This window comes from Triturus cristatus, chromosome 4_1 (genome assembly GCF_964204655.1).
Source record: "Triturus cristatus chromosome 4_1, aTriCri1.1, whole genome shotgun sequence".
In the NCBI taxonomy this organism is placed as follows: Eukaryota; Metazoa; Chordata; class Amphibia; order Caudata; family Salamandridae; genus Triturus; species Triturus cristatus.
Genome location: NC_140585.1, coordinates 606,113,499 through 606,126,351, shown reverse-complemented (window position 1 = coordinate 606,126,351; position 12,853 = coordinate 606,113,499).

Genomic DNA, 12,853 nt, shown 5'->3' with positions numbered 1-12,853 from the left:
CACCGGTTCCCAGTGAACCGAGCCAGTGGTGTAGGGCTCACCAGATGGTCCACTGATGCGAAGGCTTGTTTTGTCCACAGCCATATGTTTCTGCATAAAAACTATGTAAGTGTCGAAAGTATTGCATCTGTAATTTCTTGTAACAGTATCAGCTTTAGCATGATGACCTGCGCTAATATCGACTCTACAACATCGACTTTGAACATACCATCAATTTAAGTAGAAGTGGCGTTAGAATACTAAATATATATGCCCCTTTGTTTACTTTTGCACCACGATATAGAAATGGTCAACTCTGTGGAACTGATACCCATACGTACTCGCACAGTTTTGCTCTGTGGAACTCCACGAAGTGCAGGAAAAACTCAGCCGTGCTCCGCAGAGTTCCGCCAGCGGCAGAGTCTGTAACGTTGCGCTGCTCGCACTGATTTATAGACCAGGAGTTTGTCCCTCTCTGTAGATTCAGCAAGTACGGCACTATGCATCTCGCCAGAGGGAACTGCTGCTTTTGCCGCTCGAGTAGACATTCTACCGAGCAGCAGCTTCCTCAACATAAGGGGGATATTTCTCAGCACGAGCGGTCACGACCTGCCTCGACTAGTGGCGTAACAAAAGCTCCCGCGTTCCCCCCGGTGTAGCGGGGCCCTGAGCTCCTGGCGCCCCTATGACACTGGCAGGCCGCTGCCCTGAGAGCTTTGGACGGGGTCTGGAGTGTGGGGGGGGACCTGCATGTACTTTGCAGGAGGCCCCCCTAAAATGTCATTACGCCACTGTCCTCGACCGTCCGCGTTGAGAAATCGCGCTGGGAGGAGGTCTAGCACACGATTTGTTCTTGCGAGCGCATGCCAACTTAATGTTGACGAGCCGCTTGAGTGGAAAATCTCCACTTAGCGTCACTTCGCAGAGTTTTTGGGAGCTCCGCACTAGGGGGCAGAACTCCGCAAACTCCGCCAGTGGAGCAGAATTCTTCGCCCACCCCTACTTACAAGTCGATAATATGGACCTGAATACTGTGACATACAGCATACTGTCCTATACCCTGCTGGAAAACCTATCTTCACCAAAGTACATCGATATAGAGGTGTGAGGGATCCTGTCATGGGTGATTTGAGGACGAAACCCACTGTTTCAAGCTCTGCAAAGACATTTCCTTTGTTGTAGTTCATGCTTTGCATTGCCAATGACCTTTGTCAACTTTGACTAGAGAGCTTGATGTTGCAGGAAGCCAACTGATATCCTAAACAGGACTCAAACAAGCGACCACCCAATTTCACATAAAGACCCTTGTGTGGTGCATGCATGCCATTTCAGAAAGGCCTGGGTGGAAAGACATCATGGGGAGAAAGTTGAAGAGTTCAGGGTCAACAGCAAGACAATGAAGTGGATAGGACAAAGTCAGTGCTTATTTCCCAAATTTCCTTCCAATGGCCCTATACACATGATGGACAAATCTGCTTATGAAATGCACAAAGCAGGCCTTCAAAGAGGTCAAAGCTGAAGGCTAGAGTGTGCTTCCATTCTAGCTCCACGGCTTCAAAGTGATGGCAGTTTCAGTGCACTGAGTTTCTTGAGACGGTGAAGAGTAAGGGCTGCCTAATGACTTCAATGTAATTTCTAATTCAACTGGAAACATTATTTCTGACTGAATCATTAATTTCAGCAGCTAAAAGCTGGTACATTCCTGCATGGGAATGAGATAAAAATTGTGGAATTTCTTCAGGGATTCAGTGGACATTCCCGATTCCCGCAGTAATTCCACATTTGTCAGGAGACACTTGAAGTACTACTCAGAATTCTCACAACCCAGAATTAGCAATAACTGCAGTGTCAGTAAATTCAGGTGCAAAAATTCCAATGCTCTTTTCCCATGCTGCTTATAATGGACTCCTAAGAGTTGTTCATAGGAGGCTGCCACCTCCTGGCAGCACAAGTAGAAAATAATTACTGTTGACCATTCAGAACAGACACAAGCACCCTGGGCAGCTTTGACTCAGTATTTGCCATAGGCAGGCAAAGTGAGTTGATGAGGAATTGATTTGATGGCTTTGGATAATTCAGAAAATACGTTTCAATTAAACTCCTTTCAGTAGCGTAGTATATAGCAGTTGGCTCTCTCGAAGTGTATCAAGAAAATAGAATTCCTTGCAAAAGTTTTGGATGTAGAGTTGCACTGGAGAGATCCAAGCACAACGTAAAACATATATTCGATATTATCAGTTATTGACTGTTTAGTATCCAGAAAAATGTCCCAAATAGATTAAGTGTAATTTGATCTTCAATGTCATGTTTGCAATGTACCGTACTGTAGGGATATGGTATAAGATAGACCAAATGTTTAATCCTCTCAGGGCCAGTGGTTTCCATGTGTTGCCACCACATATGGACACAAAGGTTACCTGATCCATGATTCTAGAAACATACTTGAAGACTGATGGTTTAAGTGTTTGTATCAGGAAATAACAAAGGCCCATCCAAACAGGCATGAGACCAGTATTTAGAAGCACAAGAGCAAAGACATGTGGGCAGGCATAAATGTGGTGCAATACTTAATGCTTCATTTGGAGAACCGCAGATTGCCAGGCTCAAGAACAAAAAGTGTTTGTTACTGATCCTAATATTTCTAGTTTTGTGGTAATACCACACAACTAGAATGTTTACACGTGCATGTGTCATAAAGTTGTACCTGGTGACATTTGCTCATGTGAAAAATTGCGGCAACTGGCAAAAACTTGTGGTGATCTGGCCTGATAACTCAGATTTTGCATGTTATCCCAATTTCCCATAGGAGTTCTCCCTAAAATATCAGGCTACTCAGAATGAGGCCCTTAGTACTTTGCATTGGTACATGATTATCTCAACACATCGACATTGTAAGCCAGAAAAAATAGAATAAGGCTAAGATCGAGATCGTGACAACTCCTCTTTCAAAAGACTGTCCAGACCAAATAGGAAGGAAATCAGACATCAAAAACAAAATCTTGGCAGATTGGTTGTGGAAATGTTGTCATGAATACCCTGATTGGTGTCCTGGTTAGAAATTCCAACTGATGAGGTAAAAAGGTTTTGTAGCACCAGGAAGAAAAATTCCGCTGACTGCATATAGATCATTTTGAAGCTTGAATTGAAACATCGCTGTCAAGGGGTTTGCATGGGTTATAGCTGGTGTTTATTAATCAGTACACAGTTATTGTTTTCTAATTAATACAACTCACATGCCACAGGTCAGTCCAGCAGAAACCATTTGCAAATGGTCAGCTTAAATTACCACACCCTCCTTCATATGAATTCTGTGATCCTCATAATTATTTCAGTTTTTCTAAGACCACTGCCTCAGCTCAATTACTAAGCAGGGACACCTGCTAATGTGACCACTGCCATATGTTATTACTTCTAATTCTTACTTAATATATCCTGAATTCAATGTTTTACCTACAACAGAATTTTATCTTGAATATTAATTCTTGCTCCCCTGATGATCTTTGCTTAGTAGCCAAGTGGAAAGTGCTTGTCCCTGCAAACTGAGACAGTGCTGCTAGTCTATTTAACACCTCATTGAACAAAGGGCTGGTTCCAGCAATCTGAAAGACAGGTGTGGTCAAAGATTTATTAAGACAATTGTTGCTGGATCCTCGCAAGGGTGCCAACTAGGGCCAAATTATTCTCTGTCTTGCTCTAGGCAAACTTCTAGAGAGAATTATGGTGACTTAAATGCTGAGTTTTTAGAGAAGTCACATGCCCTTGAGTTCTGGCAATTAGGTATTCACCACATGAGATATTTAGGAGCAGCATTGTTAATGGCTATGGAAGATGCGAGCACCATTTTTGCTGCAGAAAATGCAGTGTCAAAGATCCTTTTTGACTGCTCCACCACTTCTGGATCACTTTCTCTTGAGAGGGCTAATTGGAAGTACCACCCTTATTTAGTTTCGTTATTTTCTAAAGGGCCACTCTCAATCTCTCATCTATAAGCTTGAGCCCTCTGGAATGTTCACTTACCAAAGTCCTTCCAATCCTGTGTGAGGAGATGTTACTAGCAATGAATACCATGGACCAGTCATCCATTTAGAGGGGCTGGCTGACAGGGGTGATTGACTCTATCTAATTTTATTTGCCTCTTAACAACTACTCTCAAAAGCTGTGAATTGGACATTTCAGGTTGCCTGAGTTGACATCCTCTGTGAGATACCACATGGCTCACTTGTCAACACCTTTCTGCTTCAATATCTTTTTCCAATTTACAAATCTTTATAAGCTTTATTTCACGGCAAAGTGGAACTAACTTCCAGAAATTCAAGAGTAAATCAGGAGCAAGTCAAGAGTCGGCCACACCTACTCACAGAACATCTTTGTGAATTGAACCCAAAGTAAATAATATAGTAGTCACCTTTGTCTCTAATAAGGCAATGTCTCACAAAGTAGAGATTGAAAACAAAGTTTTTTTTCAGTTGAACCAATTAACATAAATGTAGGCCTCTTTGATCTAAATAAATGTGTCTCCGCAAACATATATAGGTTTTTTGTCATTCAGACGTCTATTGACTATTGCAACATTTTCAATGCAAATTTGAATGGGAATCGCATCTAATGGCCATTCTGCTTATAGCATGTCTCAGACTACTACATAGTAATTTAAGGAGGTTGGGCATTTCTGCCGTCTGCTGGTTAACAATATGATTTATTTGAAGCCCTCCACTTTAGCTTGCACATGCATTCCTGGTATGACCGCTAGATTGCAGAGACATAACTCTGCTCACCCTCTGTGCACGCTAAACCTGATGCTTAACTGTTCCCACCTCCAAACATTAATCTAGTGGAAATAGAAAAATCTTCAATAACCCACTCCAACCAGACGTTCTGAGACACTAACTCCTATCCGAGAATCCAGAAGTGCCTCCACATCTTTCTATTCTAATGTCAAAAGGTTCCCTCCCATTCATAACCCTGCCTTCCAAGCACATTGAGTAGGTTCAGTATCGAGAAGCCTCATAGGGTACAGCACACCATTTAAAGACAGTTCAACAGTAGCGGCAGTAGTTGTATTTGACATTATTAATGTAGGCACTTGGCAGGGTTAGAATGCATTAATGTCAAATTAACAATCTACACATGAATAACATAGGGCCTGATTAAGAGTCTGGTGGGCAGGTTACTTTGTCACAAATATCAGCAATCCTGCCCACTTTATAGCCCATAGGATACAATGCATTTGTAATAAAACAGATGGGTTATCCATCATGTTTGTGATGGAGTAACTCATCCACCAACCTCTGCATAAGGCCATTCAAAGCATGATAAAGCCCAAGATGAAAGGAAGCTCAGAATTCTTTCCTGCTCTTGAGAAACACGCTGGGTTTCTAAATGTTAGTTCAGCTTGTCTCTGATAGGGAACTGGTGAATGAATGAATCACAGATGGACAAGGTCATTCAGACCCTGATGGACAGACTGCCATTCCCCAGTGTGGCAGAGGCCTGTCTGGGAGAGGACCACCTGCCATAGGTAGAGATCCCTGCTGTGACTAGACATCCTAACAGTGATGGCAGGGATCATTTTGGAGATTTCGCATTTTGGCAAAAATGCTCCTGCTACAAGGGTGGGAGCACTTTCGAAATATTAGAAATACTGACAAGCCATTATGAGACGGCAGCTGGCTGGTTTTATTTCTTATTTTGCAGAAATAGAACACCAATCTGGGATTTATATCTGCAAAACAAAATATCATTGCATCTGACACTTAGGGAGTTTTCTGCTTGCACATGGGAGCCAGTGACCTGGCTACCGTGGGGCTTCCAGGACAGTTTTCTGACTACAGAGCCAACTGAGGTCCTGGAATCAGAAACCTAGATGTTCCCCACTCCTAAAGGAGACAGGAAAACTTCGGATTTAGAGGCATGGAACTTCAACTGAGCCATAAAGCAGTCCACTAGTAAACATTAGTCTCACGATCTAGGGGAGGGATTGAACGAGAAGGGCTCGAGCGCACCAACTCAGGCTAGGTTTCTTAGAAAGATAGATTAGCAACCATGAGGTGGAGATATTATTGGGGATCTACTGGGAAAAATATGTCTACTTCAGGACACAAATAAAAAAGCAAGCATTTGCAATGCAATAGGTCTTGCATTTACTCGAGTCTGAGCTATTGGCCTCGTAAATGACAATGCCTTTTATTTATGTTTTGGTTTTTAAAACTTAAATAAATGGCGTTGTCATTTACAATGCCAGTAGCTTAAAATTGCGTCAGTGCGAGACCTATTGCATAGCAAATGTTTTTTTTTGTTGGGAGGGTTGGTACGGCAGTACAGCATTACGAAGTTTGAAGACCACTGCTACAGGGTCTGAAGCCCGGAGGAACTCGACCCACTTAAAGCCCTGGCTAATTAGACTTCTTGGGCCCGTTTCTTAAAACGGTTTGATCTTGCAGAAAGTGTCATCTGTGATCGTAAATCACAAATTCAGAAACATGCACTTAATGGATTTTTTATGCCACTCAAACTGGTTCTTGCCAAAGTGGAATATCCACATGGTGGAACATTTTACTAGAGTAGTAATTGCAATTTGTATGCACCAAAATAGATCTTCTCAAGGGAGTGATGGTGTCAGAGATATTCTCAATGTGGTTTCTACGTGTAATAAAAAAAATACTTAAAATAAAGTGCAATTGAGCAATTAGGCTAAACCAACACATTACAGCTTTGGGGGCAGTCAACGGTCATGGAGTTAGCGCTTGCACATTTAGGCTAGGAGACCTCCTAAAGTCATAGTTTCCACTCTCACATGAGCGTCATCTTTGAGAATAACAAAGCGATTTTTATCTATGCAGATTATACGCATATGGCAACGCACGCGCCGGTTTAGTCATTTTCTGTGAATCGACCCAACTTTTTGATGGAGCTCAATGAAAAGTGATGTCTTAATTCTGCTCACTAATTTGCAGATATAGTCCAAAGTACAAATAATAGTGACGCACATTCTAAATACATGTTTAAAGAAATGGCAGCTCATTGGAGCGTTACTATAAAATACCTTTTCAATAAATGTAAAATATTGATCTCTGATAACTTTCATTTTGAAAAGGCTCTAATCTGATTTCCTTTCTACATCCCTTCCCTGCAGGTGATCCCTGTCCTCAGCAACAGCAGGTCAGAGAGGAGATCCTTCCCAGCTGTATGCCACTCACCATCACAGACTACTTCAAGGGCAGCTTGGTCAAATGTGGAATTCTCATTGTCGCCCTCTGCTCTCTCCCTCTAGGTTAGAAGGTATTTTAAGTTACACATGATGCCGATCTGAGGTGCCACAGCCCGGGTCCGGCCTCCCCGGCTTGGTCACCATGCCCGGGCTCGTAGATAATGGGAGCCCTGTTCCTGAAGTCTGCGTGGCTGTCGTAGGCATTTCCATAGCAACCGTTGTGGGAGGGATAAGGGGAATAGAGGGCACAGCCAATCAGTGAGCTCTTTGCCACTGTAACCTCCCTGCAAGATACCGACTCAGGAGCCAGGGATGGTGTTCGAGCCTCGGTGTCGGCTCAATATTTTCTAAATATTTGTACATTTTTTTTAAATGAATTGTTGTCCGCTCTGTAGCGCGGCCACGTGATGTGAAGGCCGCAGCAGCGCTAAATAAAAGGTACATCACACTGGTGGTATGGTACTGACCGGAAGACCCCGAGCGGTCTCCGGCCGATTATTTATCCCCTCGGGTCGAGTCCGCCCCGAGGGGTGTATGAATGCGTGTGTGCGATATATTGTAGTGGAGAGCCCGGGTGGCTCTCTACATCCCTCCTTTCTTTTAGTGACCGACCACCAGGTTCTTCAGGTTCACGAAGAGGTGCATACAAAGTCTTTCAATCTTTGACTTGGCGCAGGGTTCGGCCAGAGACCATACCTCTGGCTCAGGGAGATGGAACTGATCACTGCGTCCAATGGGGTGTTCGGGGGTGACCCAGTCACCGCGTACTGACGGAGCCGACTAGGCCCGGGGACAGCCTCTTCCCTCCCCACTTGCGAGCTCCTCAGTGAAGAACCCAGCACCCCTGGCGAACCAGGCGGGGTAAACTTGGGGTGTCCTCGGGACATTCCGACTCTTCTTGGCCTGGACTTTGATCGCAAATCTTCTTGAAATTAGACACATTCCTCGTCACAGACTGCTGCCCACCCTGGGGAGTGACCATGGTTCCTTACACTTCTACCACTGTCCACCCTTCTGGCTCATAGGGTGACGTGAACTTACAGCCAGGGTGTCTGTACTTGACCACGACGTGGTCCCCCACTTTCAGCTGTGGCTCTCGGGCCCAACAGGATTTGCTCGCCTTTCGGTTAGTCATGGCCCTTCTCGATTGGACGGCGTCATTGTCCCATTCTGGGAGCACCCACGAGGGATCCGTCGGGATGCTGTCACGCAGTGGTCTCCTGAAGAGTAAATGTGAAGGAGCACACTTGGTCGTGCTGTGTGGCGTCTGATGGTAAGCATCAAGGAGCTAATCAAGTGCAGCTTCTGTATCTTCACCTTGGTCTACGGCAATGCGCAGGGCTCGATTGAGTGTTCGCATGAGACGCTCCATCTCCCCATTGGCTTGGGGCCACAACGGAGTGATCTTCCGGTGATGGATTGCTTTTCGTTCCAGATACTCTTGGAATTTCCTGCCTTGGAACGGTGGCCCATTGTCTGTCCGAATTTCCTCTGGCAAACCCATGAGTGCAAATGTCGAGTTTAGGACTCTTTGGACATGTGTGAACGCCGTTGATGCCACTACTTCTACGATGGGAAACTTTGAGAAGGAGTCGACCATTACCAACATGGTGCGCCCATCAGGGAAACTTCAGTAGTCGAGGCTGACCTTGGCCCATGGAGTTTCGCTGGGTTCTTCGGTGACCACCGGCGCCAGGTCTCCCCAGTGATGGTGCAGGCATGACATTACCTCACCATTTCTTCCACCATGGAATCCATCGCTGGGAACCAGAACTTGTTCCTTAGCCTGGCTTTTGTTTTGGCTATCCCTTGGTGTCCTACGCGGGCCAGCTGAAGGATCCGCCGCTGTAGCCTCTTCGGGATTATGATTACGTGTCCTCTCAGAACGATTCCGTGCTCCCCCACACTTAGTTCATGGCGTACTTGCCAGATCTGTTGTCGGGCGTGGCTATCCTCTGCTTTGAGAGCATGTGTTCCGTCCATGAAGTGTGCCCACCCATAGTTCATCAGGGTGGCCTTTACCCTCGACAGCGTCTCGTCTTCATCCGTTGCATGTCCAAGTTCCTCGAGCTGTGGGACACGCTTCCTGCGAGACCATTTTCCCGAACGCTTTGGAGTATGCCACATCCATCGGTGAGCTTTGAGATGACATGGTCCTTATGGTGCCGTTAGAGGTAGTCGGCCGGGTTGTGCGCACTAGGGCGGAAGGTGACCTTGAAGTTGTAAGCCTGCAGCTGTACGGCCCATCTCTCTATTTTCGGGGGCTCAAGTCTAGCAACACGGCGAAGAGCGAGATTAGCGGCTTATGGTCAGTGACGCCCATTTTATTGCCAGGGCCTCCCTCTCGATTTGGGCGTATCTGGTTTCCGTGTCTGTGAGTGCCCTGCTGGCGTATGCCACGGGTCTCCAGGTTTCTTGACCGCGTTCCTGAAGGAGAACCGCTCCAAGGTCCACTGGGCTGGCGCCCACAATCAGTTCGGTACGCCGCCCCGGGTGGAAGTAGGCCATTACGATCTTGTCCAGGAACGCTGCCTTGATGCTGTTGAGTGCTGTGTTGGAAGCCACCATCCACTCCCACTTGTTGTTATTGCGTGTGAGAGTGCAGAGCGGTTCGTACAGGGCGGCCAGATTTGGAATGAATCTGCCACAGTACGTGGCCATGCCAAGAAAACTGCGTACCTCCGTGGGAGACTTTGGAGTGCTGGTCGCTCGGATGGCCACGGCCTTCTTGGGATCCATTTGTAGTCCTTCCCTGGTGAAGGTGAACCCGAAGAAATCAACAGACTCCTGATAAAACGAGCACTTTACTTTGTGGAGCGTCAGGCCACAGTCTTCGAGTCTCTGGAGGGTTGCTTGGAGGTGAGAGTGGTGTTCTTCTAGGGTGTTCGAGAACACCAGGATGTCGTCACTCAGGTTGATCACACCCTGCAGCCCCGACAGTGCTTCCCTGATGGCATTTTGGAAGACTTTGGCTGCCGACGACACCCCAAAACTCAGTCTCTTGTACCTCCGAAGGCCAGCGTGTGTTGAGAACATGGTGATGTACCTGCTCTCAGGCTCGAGCTCCAGCTGGTGGTACCCCATGTTTAAGTCCAGTTTCGAGAACCACTTGGCTCCATTCAGATCAGCCACTATGTCGTCCATGGTGGGCGTGATGTGGCATTCCCTCTTGACCTCCATGTTCGGTAGCCTCATGTCCACGCAGAGCCGGATGGCTCCAGGTTGCTTCGGTTTGGGAGCTACGACCAGCGGGAACACCCATCGAGCTGGGCCGGACACTTTCTCGATCACATCGAGGTCCTCTAGCTTCTTCAGCTCTTCTTCCACTTGCGAGCAGAGATTGAACGGCACCCTCCGGTGCCTCAGAGTGACAGGCCTCACAGTGGTGTCGATGTGGAGCCTGAACTGTTTTTCTTTCAGCTTGCCCAGTCCAGTGAACAGTGCTGGGGACTCCCTCATAATGGTTTCGGCATGGGAGTCATGGATCTGGTGGGCGAAGAAGACCAGGCCCAGGTCTTCTGCCGTGTGGCAGCTGAGTAGTGTGCCTTTTTTTTACTTCCGTGATATGAAATCGAGCCACTGTGACATGCTTCCCACTGGCGATTTTGGCCTGGATGACTCCTCTGAGGGGAAGTGGAGCTGTCCCTCCGTAGGTGTATATTCGGTCTTTGGTGGGTGCAAGCGGGGGTCGTGGCGACAGACGGTCATACTGTTCCGAGTCCATCACGTTGACAGATGTGCCTGTGTCGATGAGCGCTCGGACGGCCGTTCCTTCTACCTGGACAGAGCACATCGGTGGCAGCCTCCGGCGGTTGTCGGACCTGCTGACAATGGACACAACAAACACCTCATCATCATTCTCTTCGAGGGCGAGGCAGTGTTCTAGTGGTGGGTCATCCCTTGGCGACGGTGGGTCATCGAGTGAGACTTGGCGCAGGCGCTGTGACATGCACCGCGACCTTGGAGGAGCCTGTCGGGACCAGCCGCTGCGACACACCTTGACGAAGTGGTTTACTTTCCCGCAGCATGAGCACGTCTTCCCTCTCGCTCCGCACACAGCCGTTGCCGTTGGCCTCTCCACAGTAGCGTGAAACTCCAATTGGAATGTGGAACGTCGCACTCCTTGTGTTTAGAGTGAATAATGTTGGGTTTATTTAGGGTGCCTGGTAAGTAACTCCCTCCTGAGCCTGGAGGTGGGAAAATGTGACAAGAATGAAGGCGTTGTCGCCCGTAGGAGTAACGTCCCTTACTCAGCACTCCGATATTGGCGATTTCAAATTATGATGATCCAAGCTGTAATAAATTGTTTTGCAATGTATTCTTTAATTCGAATTGTAGTAAGTTCATTTTGAATTCATACTATTTCTCGCATAGTATTTTACATATGTTTTTTTCAACGTTCTTTATCAATTCAAAGTGTTTCAGGCCTATGCATGTTACAATTGTAGCAATTGCAACGCCATAATCAAGGGCAGTGAAATATCTCACCCAACCAAAGGAACGACAATAAAACTACGAGTATCAGGTACATGCGACAGTAGTAACGTTGTATACATGTTGAAATGTCCATGCGGTCAATCCTACGTGGGAAAAACACAGAGAAAACTAAAAACACGGATTATTGAACACAAAAGTAATATCAGACTCAAGAACACCAAATCCACGGTCGCTATGCATTTCAACGAACAGCACCATAATCCCAGCCAATTGCGCTTTTGTATATTGGAACAGGTACCTATTCTTCCTGGGAGAGACAATTCCCAACATCTCTTAAGAAGAGAGATATTTTGGATTACATACCTTAATACGCTTCAGCCGAAAGGACTAAATGAACGGTTTGAACTTCATTGCTTCTTGTAAAATTGTAAAATCGTAATGTATAATGCTCATATATCTGTGACACCTATTATTATTTGCTTTCAAATTTATATTGAGATGACATGATTGAAATGTAGTGTATTTCATTTCACTGTATTTTATTTCACCGCAATATCACCATGATTACTTTTCATTGCCTCTCTCTTGACACCATCTTAGATATCATTGAACTGGGCCCCAATTGAACTGGGCCCCAGCCCACATTTCAACATAACCGCATTAATCCATATTATTTCACCTTGTCAGCCTCATCATCGTAAACCTCCATTTTCCCGCATTTTGCTCACGATTAAGTGACCGCAGTCACAGTTTTTCCCACAACTGTATGACACCATTAACGTCGTTCTTTCGCACGATCAGTCCTCTTTGATATTTATTACATTCATCATCGTTTCAATCGTGTTGTAGTTGTTCCTCACATCTACATACACGTGATTCCTTTTTTTTTGACACCTCAGATTCTTACTATTTCATTTCATATCATTCAAAACTTTATTGAATTATAAAAAAACAGACATTTTACTCGCCGCATAAAGGCAACATTATTTACACTTTTTCGACCTTTACTCATTATTTCTATGCCAACGATCTGGCGATTACATTTATAGTCATAACACACACAGCACATTTTTTTGCTTTTTAAACAGCACATCAAGTATTATTTTTGGCACGCATCCTCGTATCCACGACGATGCAGTCTGTCTTCACATTTCATTATCACGTGATTCACTAGTCATCCTATTTGTAACATCAGGAAGTAACCATTTCCTGAAAACAAACAAAAGGTCC